A 20,973-nucleotide genomic window follows, 5' to 3' on the forward strand; every position below is an offset into this window, starting at 1 on the left:
GGCCAAGGTGGTGCCCTGATGGGCTCAGCCGTTCCCAGAAGCGAAGGGTTCAGCGTCTACGTGGGTTGGAAGAAGCTGAAAGATTATACCTGCACACGTTGAGGAAGGCACGGCCTGATCTGGCCGCCAAAATTCAGCGAACCCTGGACGAAGAAGGTCGGCCACAAAGAAAATAGTGGCGCCCAGACAGAGGAAAGCCGATGATGAGACATCGGCTGGAACAAACATGGTCTTGATCCTTCCAACGGAGTTTAGCGCTCCAGGATTATACGAAGCACCTGTAGCACAACTGGACTGCAGCCCACGGCCGGTCATCTTTGAGAAGCCACGAGAAAGAAGTTATAGGCATCTGAAAGCCCTATACTTGCGAGGATACATCAATGGGCAGCCTGTCAACAAGATGTTGGTGGACACCGGAGCGGCAGTTAACATCATGCCATACTCCATGCTATGTCGGTTGGGACGCTCCAGCTCGGATCTGATCAAGACCAATGTAACACTGAGTGATTTCAACGGCCAAGCATCTGACGCACAAGGTGTTCTGAGTGTGGATCTGACCGTAGGAAGGAAAACTGTCCCTACGACGTTCTTTATTGTCGACAGCAAAAGCTCCTATGCTGTCCTACTAGGGAGAGATTGGATCCACGCCAACTGTTGCACTCCATCCACGATGCACCAATGCCTAATACAGTGGGATGGAGATGAAGTAGAAGTCGTCCACGCAGATGATTCAGCCGAGATTTCGACGGCTGGCATGAACGTTTGGGAGACATCAGGCCAAGAGCCACTCTCAGGCATCAATTTGGACGACTACGAGCGCATCGACGTGACAAAGAACGGGGTTAGGCTGGTTTTATCCACCGGACTGACCGTGTAACAAGAGCAACATCGATGGACAAATGTGGCGGTGCCGATCCAGGTAATCGGCTCCAAGGATTTGTGAAGGGACATTGCAAAAGCCTTCGTTGAGCAAGCAATGCGGAGGCCGATTCCAGCAATCGGCCAAAATTATCCTCACCATCCATTCTGCCTGGATTCAACGCAAATCTAATGGGCAATAGGGTTACGTCGGCTAATGAGCTAGAAGAAGTCCACACTGGTCCTAATCAAGCCGACGTTCGCATAAAGTGCCTTGGTTAATCACAGAGCCGATTTCAGCAGTTACCTGGCAGAATCGGCTCGGGGGGCACCTAATCAGATGAACATGTGCGATACATGTGCAGCGAAACATCGGGGGCCGATAGAAAAATCGGCCTGTAAAAAAAATTCTCACGCAGTTTCACGCAGTTTCTCGACTTTAGAGCTGAGGGACGAAGCCGATGCGTGGCCATCGACTTTAGCACAAATTTTATGGGATCTACCAGTAGCATGTGCAAAACACAAGGATCTCTAGCTCTGTGTCAGAGGAGTTCTACTTCTGAGCCGTTGTGTGATCATCTGCAATATCGACTTTCAATGGAGGAGGGGTGATCGGCTCGTGGCTGGCTCGCATGATAGTTCTCTCAGACATGATCTAGCCCAGGTCCATTTGTCTGAATGGCGTGCCCTCGTCTCTGTTTCGCCTTGACTGAGACTCGGGGGGCAGCTGGCCTGGTGGATGCTCTGTTTTTGAAAGCCGATTGGGTGGACATCGGCTAGTCCTGCGCCACGATTTTCGTCAAGGGTGGTGATCCGGCGGAACTCAAACTCATTGATCGAAAGGATGAAGGCTTGATGCGCTGACATCGGCTTATTGAGTTTTGACCAAGATTGTAGTCACCCCGTGGTCGAAGAGATGAAGGGCGGATTATGAGAGACCGATGCGTTGCCATCGGCTCATTGAGAATCGGTTTAAAAGAAATCGGCAAAATCAAATTGGGGAAACTTCTTCATTAATGAACAGGATTTCTTACAAAGGAAGAGCCGATTGCTCAGAGAAGGAAGAACAAAAGAAGGGTCTATTGACCAATCTACTACTGCTAGGCCTACACTAGTAGATCCTAATCTACGGGCCATCGCTGCCCTCGTCGTCATCCTCGGAACTCTCATCGGCACTGCCGCCGATGGGCTCCTCGTCGCTACTCCCGTAGCCCACTACAGGAGCTTCGTCCCCGTCTTCATCGTCGCTGATGTCGTCGTCCCACCACATGCGGAGGCGTTTCGCCGGCGGGTAGCCCTCGAGGGAGTCGTCGTCGTCGTCGTCGTCGTCTTCCTCTTCCTCTTCTTCAGAGGTGGGGCAGCCGTCCCAGGGGAACCGGTCGTCCTCGCTTTCCGACTCCAGTTTCCCGTCGGCGAGGAACTGGAGATCTTCATCCCCACTGGTCAAGGACTTGTCGTCCTCGGACCAGATGGAGGAGGCGTGGTCGTCCTGGTCCCATTCTTCTGGTGCGCGAATGTCCGTCGGCGTCTCGCGGGAGGAGGAGGACCCATAGGAAAGGCCGGAAGAGGATGAGGAGGAAGAAGACATGGTGGCGCAGGAGGGTTTTTTGGGGTGCTAATGCGAAGGGGATGAAGAAGCAAACTGTGTAGAACGGTTAAATAAAGGGGATATGGGGGAGATTCAATGCCACAAGCAGCTCTCGAGGAAGTGGTGCCCAGCAGAAAAATTTCGCGAGCCACGTGGAGAAGTGGAAGGGGCAAGGCATCATGATGAAGGATTCTGCGGCGGTTTCTGCTCTGCCACGACATGACCCGACGAAAGAAAGCATAATGATTTTGGAAATGTCATTTCCAAAACCAGGGGGGCATGTGTTATCACCAGAATTTGACCGAGTCAGAGGTGGGCCGCGATCAAGATGGGTTTGAAGAATATACATGGAAGAAATACGTGAATCGGCCTTGTGTACCAAGTTTGGGCTAATTGCCCGTGTATCTGTATCATAGTAGGATACGTGTCTGTTAGGAGTTAGAGTTTTACCCGTGCACGGTTAGGTGCACGCTTGAGTTAGAAAGTCCCCCGGACTATAAATATGTATCTAGGGTTTATGAAATAAACAACAACCAACGTTCAACAAAAACAAATCTCGGCGCATCGCCAACTCCTTCGTCTCGAGGGTTTCTCCCGGTAGCACCATGCTGCCTAGATCGCATCTTGCGATCTAGGCAGCACAAGCTTCACGTTGTTCATGCGTTGCTCGTGCTGAAGCCTTTTGATGGCGAGCAACGTAGTTATCTTAGATGTGTTAGGGTTAGCATTGTTCTTCGTATCATATGCTGTCGTAGTGCAACCCGTATACATCTAGCCGCCCTTACACCTATCTTAGGTGTAGGGGCGGCACCCCGCTTGATCTTTGTTTAGTAGATCCGATCCGTTACGGTTGCTCCTTGTTCTTCAAGGATTAGTTTAATATCTGCAATAGTTAGGCCTTACAAAGGGTTGGAGGATCCAGCGGCGTGTAGGGTGTAGTTTACTAGCCCTAGACAGGATGTTCCGGGGATCAACCTCGTGTTGGTTTTTAGGCCCTGTCTAGGATCGGCTTACGATCACCGTACGCGAGCGCGAGGCCCAATCGTGAGTAGGATGATCCGATTATGCGGTGAAAACCCTAAATCGTCGTAGATCGTTTTAGCTTTATCTTGATCAAGCAGGACCACCATATATTCGTACACCTCGTACGAATCATGGGTGGATCGGCTCTTTGAGCCGATTCACAGGACAACCTCGAGAGCCGATCGAGGCTCGTATTTAACGTTTACGTGTATGCCATGCAGGAAACTAAGCGAGGCATCATCCAACACCTTCCCGACCAGGTATAGGTCAGGTGGCACGCCCTTGCGACAGCATCGGACGTGTGACCAGAAGGCTTTGCGGGCCGTCGCTCTGAGGGACTGGGGCCAGCCGCAGCCCTAGTTGTTCCCGGCTCTACGGTGTTGCAAGTCGCTGCCCGCCGGTGGGTTTCTGACCGCAACACATTCTATCTATTTTTGCATGTTTGATGATTATTGGAGAATTAACTGCCGGAGCTAGGAATCTGCTAGAAAAAGAACCGTCAAGGCACCATATTTCTGAAGACCAAAAATTTCCGGCAAAGATATAGAAAATCCTATTTTTCCAGATGACGGAGAAAGCCAGAAGGGGATGCTGAGATGGGCCCTGAGGGGGCCAGGACACCCCTAGGCGTGGTCGAGCCTCAGGCCACGCCTAGGCATGGTCTGGGCACCCTAGCCCACTTCTGACGATGCCCCCTCGCGTATTTTAACCCCCCGAGAAACCTAAGATGAGGGGAGCGACCAGGGAAATATTCCGTCGCCGCTACGGGGCGGAGAATCAGAGAGAGAGAGAGAAAAGCTCCCCGGTAGGTAGAATTCTTCCGGGGAAATTCCTTCCCGTAGAGCGGAAATCTTCTCCATCGCCACCGCCATCGAGCTGGACTTCATCGGGACCATCACCACCATCATCTCCACCACCAGCACCATCATCACCGCCCGTCTCCACATCGTCCCGCTGTAACATCTTGGGTTTGATACTTGTCTAGTTCATTGGGGAAACTTTCCCGGTGTTGATTACTACTTGTAGTTGATGCTATTGAGTGAAACCATTGAATTAAGGTTTATGTCCAGATTGTTATTCATCATTATATCACCTCTGATTATGATCCATATGATGTCTCGTGAGTAGTTCGTTTAGTTCCTAAGGACGTGGGAGAAGTCATGTTGTTAGTAGTGGAACTATGTTGAGTAATATGCAATGATTTGATATTTAAGTTGTGGTGCTATTCTTCTAGTGGTATCATGTGAACATCGACTACATGATACTTCACCTTTATGGGCCTAGGGGTATGCATTGTGTATTTGGCTACTAATTGTGGGGTTGCGGGAGCGACAGAAACCCAAACCCCTGCTAGGAAACCGGTGCACGAACGAGTGTAGGATCTCAGAGTTTAAGGCTGTGGTTAGATTTATCTTAATTACTTTCTTGTAGTTGTGGATGCTTGCAATAGGTATAATCACAAGTATGTATTAGTCCAAGTATGGGGTAGTACATTAGCATAGGTTCACCCACACAACACTTACCAAACCATTGAATATTATTCACCTATGTGAAGTGAAAGCACTTGATGTAATTCCCGTGTGTCCTCAGGAACATTTGGTCATCATAAGTAAAACAACCAGCTTGTCCTTTGCTATAAAAAGGATTAGGCCACTCGCTGCAATTATTATTACTGCATTTTATTTACATCGTACTTTATTTTATCTGTAATACCAAATACCCTTGCAAACCTGTTTGCTAGTGTTTACAGTGAATCCTCGATCAAAACTACTCGTCAACACCTTCTGCTCCTCGTTGGGTTCGACACTCTTATTTATCGAAAGTACTACAATACACCCCCTATACTTGTGGGTCATCACATACCAATATGAAAAACTAACTATGATTGTGGTGCAGGATTTCAGATGTAGTTGGAATTTGCCTAACCCCAAGGTTCACTATTAAATTTATAATAAAGCTGTCAACTTGCCTTTTGATGATTTCTGTGCAGCCATTAGAGTGCCACAATGGGGATCGTGTGGAAGGATCAAGGAGCGACTGAAGCTATTGCTGGATCTCTACAAAAAAATATGCCAGGGTAGAAGTTTCTCATATGAGGATGGTAAAATCCGAAGTATTCAACTTCCATGAATCTATTCCGTATTTTGCCTATTTTATTACTAATTGCGTTCTAGCTAGAAAGAATGCAAATAAATTATCCTCTTATGATTTAGCTTTCCTAGCTGCTTCCTTGAAACGAGATAGAACTTATAATTTGGATGCTTTGATAGTTTCCCGTCTTACTACTAACCGTGAGAAAGGAGGAGTTTGTGGAGGCCTCATTGCCTCTCGTTTATTATCCTTTCACGGTCTAGTTCCACATGATTTGGACATTCAATTTTCATTAGAGAGGCTTGATCTTAACTCTATGATGCAACACAAATTTGTTTCTTTTCAAGCCAACATGGACAACCTACCTTATGAAATTACCTTTTTCAAGAAATCAACGTGGAGGGTAGCTAAGTCCGATCGTTTAGTCAACTTGCCTGCGCCTCTTTTGTTTAACCTTGATGTCAGGGGAGGATGGTCACTCACGGAGCAGGAGCTTAACTCATACATAGAGGAGCACAACCAGCATGTAGAGGATGATGGAGGGGATGCCGAAGAGAATTTTGTCCAGCCCTCCAACACTGTTGGGTTCCCATATCAGCAACCTGACTATGATCATGTGTCTTCTGCTTCTTCTTCCTCACGAGGGCCGGGGTACGATCATGCTAGCGATGACCCACCATCCTGGAGCTACTACTCACGCTGGGGTTGATCTCCACTTAGGCTAAAAGCCTAAGCTTGGTGGGGAGTATACCGACATCTCACTCACCGATACATTATATTTCATCGGAACTTTGTATATCCATGTTTCGCTTTATTTTTGTTCTTGTTTAGTCTATTTCTATAATTTCTCTTTTATTTAATCTTGGAAGATGTAGATACTTTAATAACCTATCCTTAGCCTATTTATTTCGTTTTTATATCAAGGATAACCTCTAATAGGAAGGAGGTAAGAATTGGGGAAGTTGCTGTCCAAAAACAGATTTTGTGTTGTCACCGTAAAAATTCGTATTCCAAGCCAGAACGGAATTTTGAGCTTCCAATTTTTGAGCATATGCCCCAGGTTCTTATATAACTTTCTTTAGTTGAGCACTTTTCGATTTGATCTACAGAACATTTTCGAAAAAATCGATCTTTGCCTACTGTTCTGAAATTGGCAGATTTCTGCCACTAGTTGCATTTACGTGTCTATGTTAGTTTTTCTTTCTTTTTTTGTTCTTGCTTTTGTTTACACTTTCCAAAACACAAAAAGATCAAAAATATTTCTGTTGTTTCTCTTCATTTGCTTCTTATTTTGTTTCCTTTTCTCATTATGGTTTGATATTCGAAAATCCAAAAAGATTTTGCTTTGTGTGTTGATTAAAAATCGAAAACTCCAAAATATTTGATGTTATTCATTGGTTTTGTAAAGTTGCTGCAGGGTTCAACGGTCTTCCATGATTTCATTGGAGCTTGGTTATCATTTCATATTATTCAAGCCACACAAGTGAAGAGCAATATGATGGTCACGACAATTCGAGATGTGGTGAGAGGCTGGTATGAACTCTGTTTGTTTTCATTTTTGTACATATACTCATTTATCTGGACAGGCTTAGTTTGTTTGTGTAAGATGTATGCTACTTAATGATGCTCAGTAGTTTATGCTCTCTCATGATTAGTTCCAATTTACTAATAGTAGGTCATGTTATATAGATATGTTTGCTTGCATTGTTGTATTCATATAACGGTGTGACATTGTGGTATCCTCCTCTGAATGCTTCACTTGAATCGACTTGGCACATGCTCACGGATGCATAAGAGTAAATAAAAGTCATTTAAGTCTTGATGATTTATCTTGCCTCGGAGTTGTTGTATTACTTTTATGCTTCCGTTAATTTCTTCTGTCGCAAGCATGATTATGACAGTTACTGCTTTCTTGATTGTCACTTCCCAGTCTATTGCTAGCCTTCACCTGTTATGAGTATGAGCTCTACTCGTGCATCCAACCACCAAAACCGAAGTGCCAATTCTGTCTACCATACATACCTATATGTGGTATTTCACCGCCACTCCAAAGTGAATTACTTGTTGGCTACCTTTAAACCTTCAAAATTACCACATGTTTTGTGTTTTGTTTTAGCTCATGAGGAAGTATTGAGTGCTTTATTGTTCTTTCATGACTTCATACCGTGACTAGCATGCATAATGTGCTGGTCCATAATATTACAAAAAGAGCAAGGCAACCGGGTGCCCATCCCAAATAAAATATAAAATGAACAAATAAACAAACACCGCTTCACACATTATGTACTGGAGAGATCCTAAATAATGGTGTGCATTGGAGAACTACATGGGAGCCTCTCTTGAGGTCACTATATGAAAGGATGATAAATCACTTAATGCCAGTCGTTAACATAGACATGCATGCTTCTCAAAATATATATTTTCAACACTCATATTGCATTTGAAATGAAAAACTCTAGCACATGAGTAATTTTGCTTCCCTCTGCGTAGGGCCAATCTTTTAATTTTTATGTTGAGTCACCATCTTTTCTTTGAGCACCTTCTAGAAAGCATAGCTGTCATTCTTGGTATGCTTTGTCCCGGAATAACATTAATTGTGGTATAACTGTGATGCTTGAATCTTTTGATATTTTTACTTCTAGTCTTCTCTTGAACTTCAGAGGTGTCCTGTCATTTATGTTTTGCTCCACAAATTGGGGCAAGCGAGATACCACTTTATCATATCATGTTATGAGCATTACAATCCTGCTGATACTTATGTTTCATGTTGCTTATTATTGTGTTGGTATATTTTCATAGCTTGCATAATTATTGAGTAGCCTTAGTTGCATACTTCTTACTATGAATTGCCTAAGTATTTGATCATGTAGTGAGAATATATATATCATACGAAGCAAATAGGTTCGTGAAAATTTCTTTTATCGCACTCAATTGTCACTGAATTGCTTGAGGGCAAGCAATAAGCTAAGTTTGGGGGAGTTGATACTTCCAAAACATATCTACTTTCCCGAACACTTTTGTTGTTGTTTTATCTCTAATTTGTGTGTTGTGAATGCAACTAACACGGACTAACGCTATTTTCAGCAGAATTGCTCTGGTGTCTCGTTTTTGTGCAGAAATCCAACTTTCGGGAAAATTCCCAGAAAATATTGCAAAGTTCATATTTCACCCGAAGACTCACGGAGCCAGAAGACAAGACGGAGGGGGCCACGAGGGGCCCACACCTACCCTAGGCAAGGGCCCTAGGCTTGGCCACACCTAGGGGTGGTCTGGCCGCCTCGGTCACCCCCTCGGCCTCTCCTCCCGACTATATTAAGCCTCCTGACCTAAAAAAAGAGGGGGGTTTGACGTTTTCCCAGAAAGAGTTCCGCTGCTCCGCCGCCACCAGAAACCCAAATCCGGGGACCAGAAACTCCGTTCTGGAACCCTGTCGGGACGGGGAATTGGAAGAGATCATCGCCATCGCCATCACCAATGCCTCTCCATCACCATCCATGATTCCCCTATCCATGTGTGAGTAATTCCCCGTTGTAGGCTATATGGGATGTAGGGATTGGATGAGATTGTTCATGTAATAGCTATAAGATTGTTATGGGCATAGTGCCTAGTATCCATTGTCAGTATTTTTTACATTGTTGCAACTTGTTATGTGTAATATCCCAGAATTTGGGGTTACAAAAAATAGAGGAAACATATGTGTGCATTGCATTCATGCATAGAAAATCCGAGGAATTTTCGCGCTTAAAAGTAAAACAGTCACAGTAACTGAAGTTTCACTTGACCTTGGTGGAATTGAAGTAGCTCATCAAGTTCAGTCCTATAAACCTCAATGTGACTTTGTTAAAACCTTGTTTTGGGTAGAGATGATTTGATCTAAGGGTTAGATCAAATGGAATTAAAACCAACACAAGAATATATTAATCCAGGATCAACTACTTGATCTTATTAAAGATCATAACATGGTATTCCTTGCCATAACATATGAACATCCATTTAATTGGAAATCAGGTAACAATAAATGGAGAAATTATTCTTCACTTATCTTCTCCATGTCTTAAACCAATCTATGTTCCTACCATGAACCTCATGGTAGACATTACATTTCATTCTTTAATCCATGACAAGGAGATCAACACTAGTATTGTTCTCTAGTTCCCTTATTCTATTCATCTCTATTCCAAATTATTATACATCAAACCTAGAGAGGTGAGAGTTCTATATTTATTAGGGAAGCACTATCAAATTTAAAGCATATGGATGAATTCAAATTATTATCTTTAAGAAGAACCCTAGGATATTATTCAAGTCATTCTCAAGTAAGAGAAATCATCCATACCAATCCTAGCTTTACCTATTTAAGAATAAAGGACAACCTTTGAACTAAAGTATTAAGAGATAAACCATTTCCTTTTGGAGTGGTGAGATAACAAAATATCAAATGGAACAAGACTATATCCATTAATTGGTGAAGTAAAGGAGAGATTAATTCAACTAAATATCTGATACGTCTCCGACGTATCGATAATTTCTTATGTTCCATTCCACATTATTGATGATATCTACATGTTTTATGCATACTTTATGTCATATTTATGCGTTTTCCGGAACTAACCTATTGACGAGATGCCGAAGGGCCAGTTGCTGTTTTCTGCTGTTTTTGGTTTCAGAAATCCTAGTAAGGAAATATTCTCGGAATCGGACGAAATCAACGCCCAGCATCTTAGGATTGCATGAAGCTTCCAGAACACCCGAGAGCCGCCAGAGAGGGGCCACAGGGGGCCCACACATGGTGGCGGCGCGGCCCAGGGGGGGGGGGCGCCCGCCCTATTGTCTGGTGGCCCCAGACCCCTTCTGACGCCGCCTCTTCGCCTATAAGAAGCCCCTCGACCTAAATCTTCGATACGGAAAAGCCACGGTACGAGAAACCTTCCAGAGCCGCCGCCATCGCGAAACCAAGATCTGGGGGACAGGAGTCTCTGTTCCGGCACGCCGCCGGGACGGGAAGTGCCCCCGGAAGGCTCCTCCATCGACACCACCGCCATCTTCATCACCGCTGATGTCTCCCATGAGGAGGGAGTAGTTCTCCATCGAGGCTAAGGGCTGTACCGGTAGCTATGTGGTTCATCTCTCTCCTATGTACTTCAATACAATAATCTCATGAGCTGCCTTACATGATTGAGATTCATATGATGATGCTTGTAATCTAGATGTCATTATGCTAGTCAAGTGGATTTTACTTATGTGATCTCCGGAGACTCCTTGTCCCACGTGTGTAAAGGTGACGAGTGTGTGCACCGTGTGGGTCTCTTAGGCTATATTTCACAGAATACTTATTCACTCGTTATGAATGGCATAGTGAAGTGCTTATTTATATCTCTTTATGATTGCAATGTGTTTTGTATCACAATTTATCTGTGTGCTACTCTAGTGATGTTATTAAAGTAGTTTATTCCTCCTGCACGGTGTAATGGTGACAGTGTGTGCATCGTGTACTACTTGGCGTAGGCTATGATTGTGATCTCTTGTAGATTATGAAGTTAACTATTGCTATGATGGTATTGATGTGATCTATGCCTCCTTTCGTAGCGTGAAGGTGACAGTGTGCATGCTATGTTAGTACTTGGTTTGGTTATGTTGATCTGTCATGCACTCTAAGGTTATTCAAACATGAACATCGAATATTGTGGAGCTTGTTATCTCCGGCATTGAGGGTTCGTGTAATCCTACACGATTAGTGGTGTTCATCATCCAACAAGAGAGTGTAGAGTCTAGCATCTATCTATTTATTCTCGTTATGTGATCAATGTTGAGAGTGTCCACTAGTGAAAGTATGATCCTTAGGCCTTGTTCCTAAATATCGCTACCGCTGCTTGTTTACTGTTTTACTGCATCTGTACTTCCTGCAATATTACCACCATCAACCACACGCCAGCAAGCACTTTTCTGGCGCCGTTACTACTGCTCATACTTATTCATACCACCTATATTTCACTATCTCTTCGCCGAACTAGTGCACCTATTAGGTGTGTTGGGGACACAAGAGACTTCTTGCTTTGTGGTTGCAGGGTTGCTTGAGAGGGATATCTTTGACCTCTTCCTCCCTGAGTTCGATAAACCTTGGGTGATCCACTTAAGGGAAACTTGCTGCTGTTCTACTAACCTCTGCTCTTGGAGGCCCAACACTGTCTACAAGAATAGAAGCACCCGTAGACATCAAGCACTTTTCTGGCGCCGTTGCCGGGGAGGAAAGGTAAAAGGTACTCACACTCCGGATCTCGGCTACTAAGCACTTTTCCGGCACCGTTGTAAGTACTCGAAGCTATTTCCTTTAGATCCTGCAATTGCATCTTTTTGTTTCTTGTTTACACTAGTTTGGCATAATGGACAACAATGAGCTTCTTATTCTATTTCCTGATTTAAGACATGGATGGTTTGATGCGAAAATTAAAAAACCCATGGAACATATTAGTATGAACACTTTGAATACCATTGTTTCTAATGATACAGAAAGTTCTAAGCTTGGGGAAGCTGGTTCTGATGAGCATGATCTTTTTAGTCCCCCAAGCATTAAGGAGAAAATTTACTTTGATGATACTTTGCCTCCTATTTATGATGATTATAATGATAGTAATCTTTTAGTACCGCCTGTTATGGAGGATAAATTTGATTATGATTACAATATGCCTCCTATATTTGATGATGAGAATAATAATGATAGCTACTTTGTTGAATTTGCTCCCACTATTACCAATAAAATTGACTATGCTTATGTGGAGGGTAATGATACTTTTATGCATGTTAATAAAGATGTTTTATGTGATACTTATATTGTTGAGTTTGATCATGATGCTACTGGATATTATTATGAGAGCGGAAACTATGGTTGTAGAAATTTTCATGTTACTAAAACACCTCTCTATATGCTGAAATTTTTGAAGTTACACTTGTTTTATCTTTCTATGCTTGTTGCATCATGCTTCATGAATTTGTTTATTTACAAGATTCCTATGCATAGGAAGCATGTTAGGCTTAAATTTGTTTTGAATTTGCCTCTTGATGCTCTCTTTTGCTTCAAATACTATCTCTTGCGAGTGCATCATTGAAATTATTGAGCCCATCTTAATGGCTATAAAGAAAGAACTTCTTGGGAGATAACCCATGTGTTTATTTTGCTACAGTAACTTTGTTTTATATTTGAGTCTTGGAAGTTGTTACTACTGTAGCAACCTCTCCTTATCTTAGTTTTGTTGCATTGTTGTGCCAAGTAAAGTCTTTGATAGTAAGGTTCATACTAGATTTGTATTACTGCGCAGAAACAGATTTCTTGCTGTCACGAATCTGGGCCTACTTCTCTGTAGGTAACTCAGAAAATTATACCAATTTACGTGAGTGATCCTCAGATATGTACGCAACTTTCATTCAATTTGAGCATTTTCATTTGAGCAAGTCTGGTGCCTCAATAAAATTCGTCTTTACGGACTGTTCTGTTTTGACTGATTCTGCCTTTTATTTCGCATTGCTTCTTTTGCTATGTTGGATGGATTTCTTTGTTCCATTAACTTCCAGTAGCTTTGAGCAATGTCCGAAGTGTTAAGAATGATTGTGTCACCTCTGAACATGTGAGTTTTTGATTATCCACTAACCCTCTAATGAGTTTGCTTTGAGTTTGGTGTGGAGGAAGTTTTCAAGGGTCAAGAGAGGAGGATGATATACTATGATCAAGAAGAGTGAAGAGTCTAAGCTTGGGGATGCCCCCGTGGTTCATCCCTGGATATTTTAAGAAGACTCAAGCATCTAAGCTTGGGGATGCCCAAGGCATCCCCTTCTTCATCGACAAATTATCAGGTCATTTCTCTTGAAACTATATTTTTATTCAGTCACATCTTTTGTAGTTTACTTGGAGCGTCTGTGTGTTTTTATTTTTGTTTTTGTTTGTGTTTGAATAAATTCATGCTTGTGTGGGAGAGAGACACGCTCCGCTGTTTCGTATGAACACATATGTTCTTAGCTTTACTCTTAATGTTCATGGCGAAGGTTGAAACTGCTTCGTTCATTGTTATATGGTTGGAAACAGAAAATGTTGCATGTCGTAATTGGTATAATGTCTTGAATAATTTGATACTTGGCAATTGTTGTGCTCATATAGATCATGTTTAGGCTCTTGCATCATATACATTGCACCCATTAATGAAGAAATACATAGAGCTTGCTAAAATTTGGTTTGCATAATTGGTCTCTCTAAGGTCTAGATAATTTATAGTATTGGTTTGAACAATAAGGAAGACGGTGTAGAGTCTTATAATGTTTACAATATGTCTTTTATGTGAGTTTTGCTGCGCCGGTTCATCCTTGTGTTTGTTTCAAATAACCTTGCTATCCTAAACCTTGTATCGAGAGGGAATACTTCTCATGCATCCAAAATCCTTGAGCCAACCACTATGCCATTTGTGTCCACCATACCTACCTACTACATGGTATTTCTCCGCCATTCCAAAGTAAATTGCTTGAGTGCTACCTTTAAAATTTCCATTCTTTGCCTTTGCAATATATAGCTCATGGGACAAATAGCCTAAAAACTATTGTGGTATTGAATATGTACTTATGCACTTTATCTCTTATTAAGTTGCTTGTTGTGCGATAACCATGTTCCTGGGGACGCCATCAACTACTCTTTGTTGAATATCATGTGAGTTGCTATGCATGTCTGTCTTGTCCGAAGTAAGGGAGATTTACCACTCATTTAATGGTTAGAGCATGCATAATGTTAGAGAAGAACATTGGGCCGCTAACTAAAGCCATGATCCATAGTGGAAGTTTCAGTTTTGGACATATATCCTCAATCTCATATGAGAACATTAATTGTTGCTACATGCTTATGCATTAAAGAGGAGTCCATTATCTGTTGTCTATGTTGTCCCGGTATGGATGTCTAAGTTGAGAATAATCAAAAGCGAGAAATCCAATGCGAGCTTTCTCCTTAGACCTTTGTACAGGCGGCATAGAGGTACCCCTTTGTGACACTTGGTTAAAACATGTGTATTGCGATGATAATCCCGGTAATCCGAGCTAATTAGGACAAGGTGCGGGCACTATTAGTATACTATGCATGAGGCTTGCAACTTGTAAGATATAATTTACATAACACATATGCTTTATTACTACCGTTGACAAAATTGTTTCTTGTTTTCAAAACCAAAGTTCTAGCACAAATATAGCAATCAATGCTTCCCTCTGCGAAGGGCCTATCTTCTACTTTATTGTTGAGTCAGTTTACCCATTCTTTCTATCTCAGAAGCAAACACTTGTGTCAACTGTGTGCATTGATTCTTACATGTTTACTTATTGCACTTGTTATATTACTTTGTGTTGACAATTATCCATGAGATAAATATGTTGAAGTTGAGAGCAACCGCTAAAACTTATATCTTCCTTTGTGTTGCTTCAATGCCTTTACTTTGAATTTATTGCTTTATGAGTAACTATTATGCAAGTCTTATTGATGCTTGTCTTGAAAGTACTATTCATGAAAAGTCTTTGCTACATGATTCATTTGTTTACTCATTATCTTCATCATTGCTTCGAATCGCTGCATTCATCTCATATGCTTACAATAGTATGATCAAGGTTATGATGGCATGTCACTCCCGAAATTATCTTTGTTATCGTTTACCTGCTCGGGACGAGCAGAAACTAAGCTTGAGGATGCTGATACGTCTCCGATGTATCGATAATTTCTTATGTTCCATGCCACATTATTGATGATATCTACATGCTTTATGCATACTTTATGTCATATTTATGCATTTTCCGGAACTAACCTATTGACGAGATGCCGAAGGGCCAGCTTCTTTGTTCTCGCTGTTTTTGGTTTCAGAAATCCTAGTAAGGAAATATTCTCGGAATCGGACGAAATCAACGCCCAGCATCTTAGGATTGCATGAAGCTTCCAGAACACCCGAGAGCCGCCAGAGAGGGGCCACAGGGGGCCCACACATGGTGGCGGCGCGGCCCAGGGGGGGGCGCGCCGCCCTATTGTCTGGTGGCCCCAGACCCCTTCTGATGCCGCCTCTTCGCCTATAAGAAGCCCCTCGACCTAAATCTTCGATACGGAAAAGCCACGGTACGAGAAACCTTCCAGAGCTGCCGCGATCGCGAAGCCAAGATCTGGGGAACAGGAGTCTCTGTTCCGGCACGCCGCCGGGACGGGAAGTGCCCCCGGAAGGCTCCTCCATCGACACCACCGCCATCTTCATCACCGCTGCTGTCTCCCATGAGGAGGGAGTAGTTCTCCATCGAGGCTAAGGGCTGTACCGGTAGCTATGTGGTTCATCTCTCTCCTATGTACTTCAATACAATAATCTCATGAGCTGCCTTACATGATTGAGATTCATATGATGATGCTTGTAATCTAGATGTCATTATGCTAGTCAAGTGGATTTTACTTATGTGATCTCCGGAGACTCCTTGTCCCACGTGTGTAAAGGTGACGAGTGTGTGCACCGTGTGGGTCTCTTAGGCTATATTTCACGGAATACTTATTCATCGTTATGAATGGCATAGTGAAGTGCTTATTTATATCTCTTTATGATTGCAATGTGTTTTGTATCACAATTTATCTGTGTGCTACTCTAGTGATGTTATTAAAGTAGTTTACTCCTCCTGCACGGTGTAATGGAGACAGTGTGTGCATCGTGTAGTACTTGGCGTAGGCTATGATTGTGATCTCTTGTAGATTATGAAGTTAACTATTGCTATGATGGTATTGATGTGATCTATGCCTCCTTTCGTAGCGTGAAGGTGACAGTGTGCATGCTATGTTAGTACTTGGTTTGGTTATGTTGATCTGTCATGCACTCTAAGGTTATTCAAACATGAACATCGAATATTGTGGAGCTTGTTAACTCCGACATTGAGGGTTCGTGTAATCCTACACAGTTAGTGGTGTTCATCATCCAACAAGAGAGTGTAGAGTCTAGCATCTATCTATTTATTCTGTTATGTGATCAATGTTGAGAGTGTCCACTAGTGAAAGTATGATCCCTAGGCCTTGTTCCTAAATATCGCTACCGCTGCTTGTTTACTCGTTTTACTGCATCCGTACTTCCGCAATATTACCACCATCAACCACACGCCGGCAAGCACTTTTCCGGCGCCGTTACTACTCGCTCATACTTATTCATACCACCTGTATTTCACTATCTCTTCGCCGAACTACTACACCTATTAGGTGTGTTGGGGACACAAGAGACTTCTTGCTTTGTGGTTGCAGGGGTTGCTTGAGAGGGATATCTTTGACCTCTTCCTCCCTGAGTTCGATAAACCTTGGGTGATCCACTTAAGGGAAACTTGCTGCTGTTCTACAAACCTCTGCTCTTGGAGGCCCAACACTGTCTACAAGAATAGAAGCACCCGTAGACATCAATATCTAGGTGGAGACTCAACCTTTTTCATACCCAATGAGAGATTTTGTGAGTACACCATAAACCCTAGAATAAACCATAGCCATATCCATCCAAGAAAATACAATAGAAGTATTATACTCTAGATGATCAAGACAATGCTTGATCTTAGAAGTGAGAAACCTAGTTGTAACGGCCCCGGGTAGTATCCCATATTAGATTTGTTTGTGCTTTCCTTTTATGCTTCATCGTGCATCATGCATCATCTCATCCATGTTTTATGAAATAACATTATTTTATAAACCCAAACTATTTTGTTTCATCCTCTTATATGGTTTAATTAAATTCTCCCACCCTTCTTCCTATTTTTAAAAGAAAGCCAACACAAAAATTATTTTATAAATGTTTGCACCATGTTTTCAAGTACAAGTTCAAGTTTTGTAAAATGTTGCAAAGGACGTCTATTTTTCTATCTGGCCCGCCTCCATCTTTTGGTCCATCTCCTTTCTGAGCCCAGCGTAGCACTGGCCCATTCTCCTTCTGGCCCGGTACCTCTTCATGATGAGCTGATGCTCCTCACATCGCTATCCCCTTCCTCACACGCACATGGCGTGCCCGCTTTTCTCCACCACAGCACCGTGCTCCACCTGCTTCCCCTCCCTTTTTAATCCCCTATCTCCAGGACCGGAAATCCTAGCCTTATCCTCCTCCATCCCGCCGCACGCCTCCTTCTTTTTCCCCACGCAAAGGAACCAGAGAGGAGAAGCATACCGGAAAACCCCACAGCAACCACCCACCTCGCCATGGCGCCGCCGCTACATACCATCCCCCGTCGTTCTGAGGGCACCGGCGGATGCGCATCGTCGTCCTCTACCTCCTGGTGCGCGGAATCGTCCCGAAAGGCTCCGAGTTGAGCGCAAGGTCGCCAATTCCCCGTGACGGTCGTCATACTCTATCTCCAATTCCGGCCACCCTCGTCATCCTCCGGCCAAACCGAGCACACCTCCGGCTTCCCCGTGTACTGGCGCATGCCCGACGCCCTCTCCCTCGTCCCGTTTCGGCCGTAATCGCCGGATGGATTTTGACCCGAGTCTCGGCCATGGATGGGCGCGTGCAAGCTCGTATGTGTTTTTCTCCTTCTTATGTAGCAGTGCTTCCCCTTTGTAAACAACAACATCCATCAAGCCCAGTGGCTCGTTCCGTCCTCCTCAACCAGATCGACGCAGGTTCAAATCCCCATTGGACCAGATCCACTTTTTGTTTTTGTTCTTTATAATCTCTGTTAACCGGATGAGGTTGTTCAAAATCTTGACTGCTTCCTTTTCTGCATGGCTGAATCATAGTGCAGGTGGTCTGGACTCTGTATGTCCACTCGTGAGGTGTTGGGTTCAATTTCAGTCCGAGGCACAATTCTTTTTATCTCCTCCGAATCCTTGACGAATCCTTGATGGGCCTCAGCCCACTCCCTGCCAGCTTCTCCGCCGCCCAGAGCGCGGCAGGCCGCCACCCGCTGCTCAGGTCCGGCCCTTTACCAGCCCGTATCTCTCCCTGTTTTTTTTTTGTTTTGTTGCAAATCTTGCATAAATCATATCTCCTAAACCGTAACCCGAAATAAAAAGTGTTTTATATGAAAATTGATCAGAAAAATGTGAAGAACATGAATATGCCATCTATATGCCTATTTGCATCTCGCATCATGTCGCGCGTTGATAGTTATGCATGTTCACCCCACATATATGCGGAGTATTTCGGACACCGACTAGGTTTCCCCGCTCCGTTTAACTTTGAAGTAGCGCACCCCTGCCATGATATGCCATGCTAATCAACATTTAACTTTGGCGGTAGAAATGCAACTCCAACTATAAATTGTTTGTCCGGGGTTCCGACTCCGATTAATTTGGATAAGTGCATCGCATCATCCTTGCCATGTCATGCATGCATATCATATCTGGAGCATGCCGATTCTTCTCCGTAGTTGTAAGAATTGCATCCGTTGTTTGTTGTAGTACTTTGCTTCTTCCCGGATAGGACCACGAAGTGGTGATGTGAGATACGACGAGTTCTCCGACAAGTTCTTCTGCAGCTTTTCACAGGCGAGCCCTCTCTCTTCACCTATTTTACTCTCTCCCTCACATTGCTATCCTTATGTTGCGATTCTTTATCGAGTCACGTGTCATATTCCACTTGTTTACCATAATAATCCTATATGTATCATTCCTTATCCATAGCCGTTGCTTGATGTTTGAGCCTTGCGAGTCGTAGGCGTGTTTAGGTTCTGTTGTTTATCTCGATCTGTTATCGGGATATGTTGGGTTGTTGGGAGGTTTTCACATGCTACATCAGTTGTTGGAGATACACATGCTTTACTTAATTGTTAACAACTAAAATTGTAAGCAGAGGCATCTGTGAGCCCCTTTCCGAAAGCATCGGAACTTTGACTTGCTAATGTCCCCTAGGACCCGAGTTCTTGTTATCTGTTCCGAGATGCGCTCTACCCATGCGTGGGACGATTATTGGGACCCCCCCTCACCCATTACCTTTTTCTCAAGTTAGTTGAAAAGGGGGCCACAACCTTGGTTTTATTTGCCTATGCCATGTATGCCATGCTTTACTTACTGTTGCCTTCGGGTGTTTACTTCCTGTTGCCTTCGGGTGTTTATATTTTGTACTGTACCCCGCGGGACGTTTAGCGAAAGCGTGTGGTTCGCACGCCTAGCCGCCGTCGCAAACCACGAGTCCGCTTCGGAGTACGGCCGGACTTCGTTACGGGTAGCTTAGTTGGGTGGCCCCCTAGACTTTCTTGTTGAACTGGGAACGGTCTTGTTGTGAGACATCCACCTATCGTAAGTGGGTCGAGCATGCGTATGGTTACATTTGGGCAACCCCTGCAGGGTGTACATCTTATCGATAAGCCGTGTCCACGGTTATGGACAACTTGGAATTGTATAGCTTGATCATAGAACAACTTACACCTTATACTTGTTGTTAATAATCTGATAATAACTTGCGTAGTAATATAGCATTACTACAACCGATACCTAATAAAACTTGTCCACCGTTGAGTGCCTTTTATATTGCCTCTTCGCAATTGTTGAAGGGGATATGTGTAATCGGCTGGGTTATGTTTGTGTAGTATTTTACCTGTTACCTTATGCGCTCTCTTATCTTATCTGAGTAGACGGATGTTGTAGTGTGTCTCTATTGGTTATAGTTTTGCTGCCGCTAAACCTACCATATAGCCCCAGGCGATATATATCTATACTCGCTCGGCGAGCATAGCCATTTCTAGTCTCGCTAAGTACGTGCCGGAGTTTGTTTCTTGGTACTTACTCTCGCCTTTCCTCTTTCTCTTTTGCTTCCTCCCTTTTGTCGGCAACCGATGGCCCGACTTTGGCGAGTACGAGATCACGACGTTAGCAAGGTTACCCTTCCGGCTTGGCCTGGGCAGGGTTATGGACGCCACTAGTTATCTTCAGGACTCTTAGTCCAATTTGTATCTTGTCCGTACTCGGACGTATTCGATCTTCTGTATGATGTCGATCTTTGTATTGTATATTTGTATCTTGACTCGTTGGAGTTGTTGTTGTAATATATGTATCTTGTGGGCTCTATTGTAATCCTGTTGTAATGTTACCGCTCGTGTTAATTCCTCTGGCATCACGTGTGTGATTCGTCGCGCACGTCGTGTCGGAGGGCGTCTCTGAATCGATATCGTGCGGATTTCGGCGGGTTCGCTGGGATCCTCATGGTACCGGTTCCGGGGCGTCACACTAGTTCATAAGAGATAATTTAGGAAGCCAAAACTTTGATCAGTAATGAACATATACTCTAAGAATTGAGAGTAGAAGCCATTGAGAATAAGTTGATCATGATAATGCCATGACCATGCTATGGAAAAATAGAAGAATAAGCCATAAGTTCAACCCTATATGATAAGTAGATATCATTCACCACATAAAATTATAGGGAGATCACTAGTAAGAAAACCCAGGATTATATCTCAATCCTAACTTG

The 20,973-nt window shown here is 43.6% G+C and overlaps 1 long non-coding RNA gene across 1 annotated transcript; it reads left to right on the forward strand.

Annotated features, from left to right (window-relative positions):
• The first annotated feature begins 17,633 nt into the window (after window positions 1–17,633).
• On the forward strand, window positions 17,634–19,015 carry LOC124682412. The gene is made up of 3 exons (XR_006996272.1): window positions 17,634–18,185; window positions 18,308–18,477; window positions 18,966–19,015. It is a non-coding gene; the product is annotated as an uncharacterized LOC124682412 (long non-coding RNA).
• The last annotated feature ends 1,958 nt before the right edge of the window (window positions 19,016–20,973 follow it).

The sequence above is a fragment of the Lolium rigidum genome, chromosome 1, assembly GCF_022539505.1.
Source record: "Lolium rigidum isolate FL_2022 chromosome 1, APGP_CSIRO_Lrig_0.1, whole genome shotgun sequence".
Classification (NCBI taxonomy): Eukaryota; Viridiplantae; Streptophyta; class Magnoliopsida; order Poales; family Poaceae; genus Lolium; species Lolium rigidum.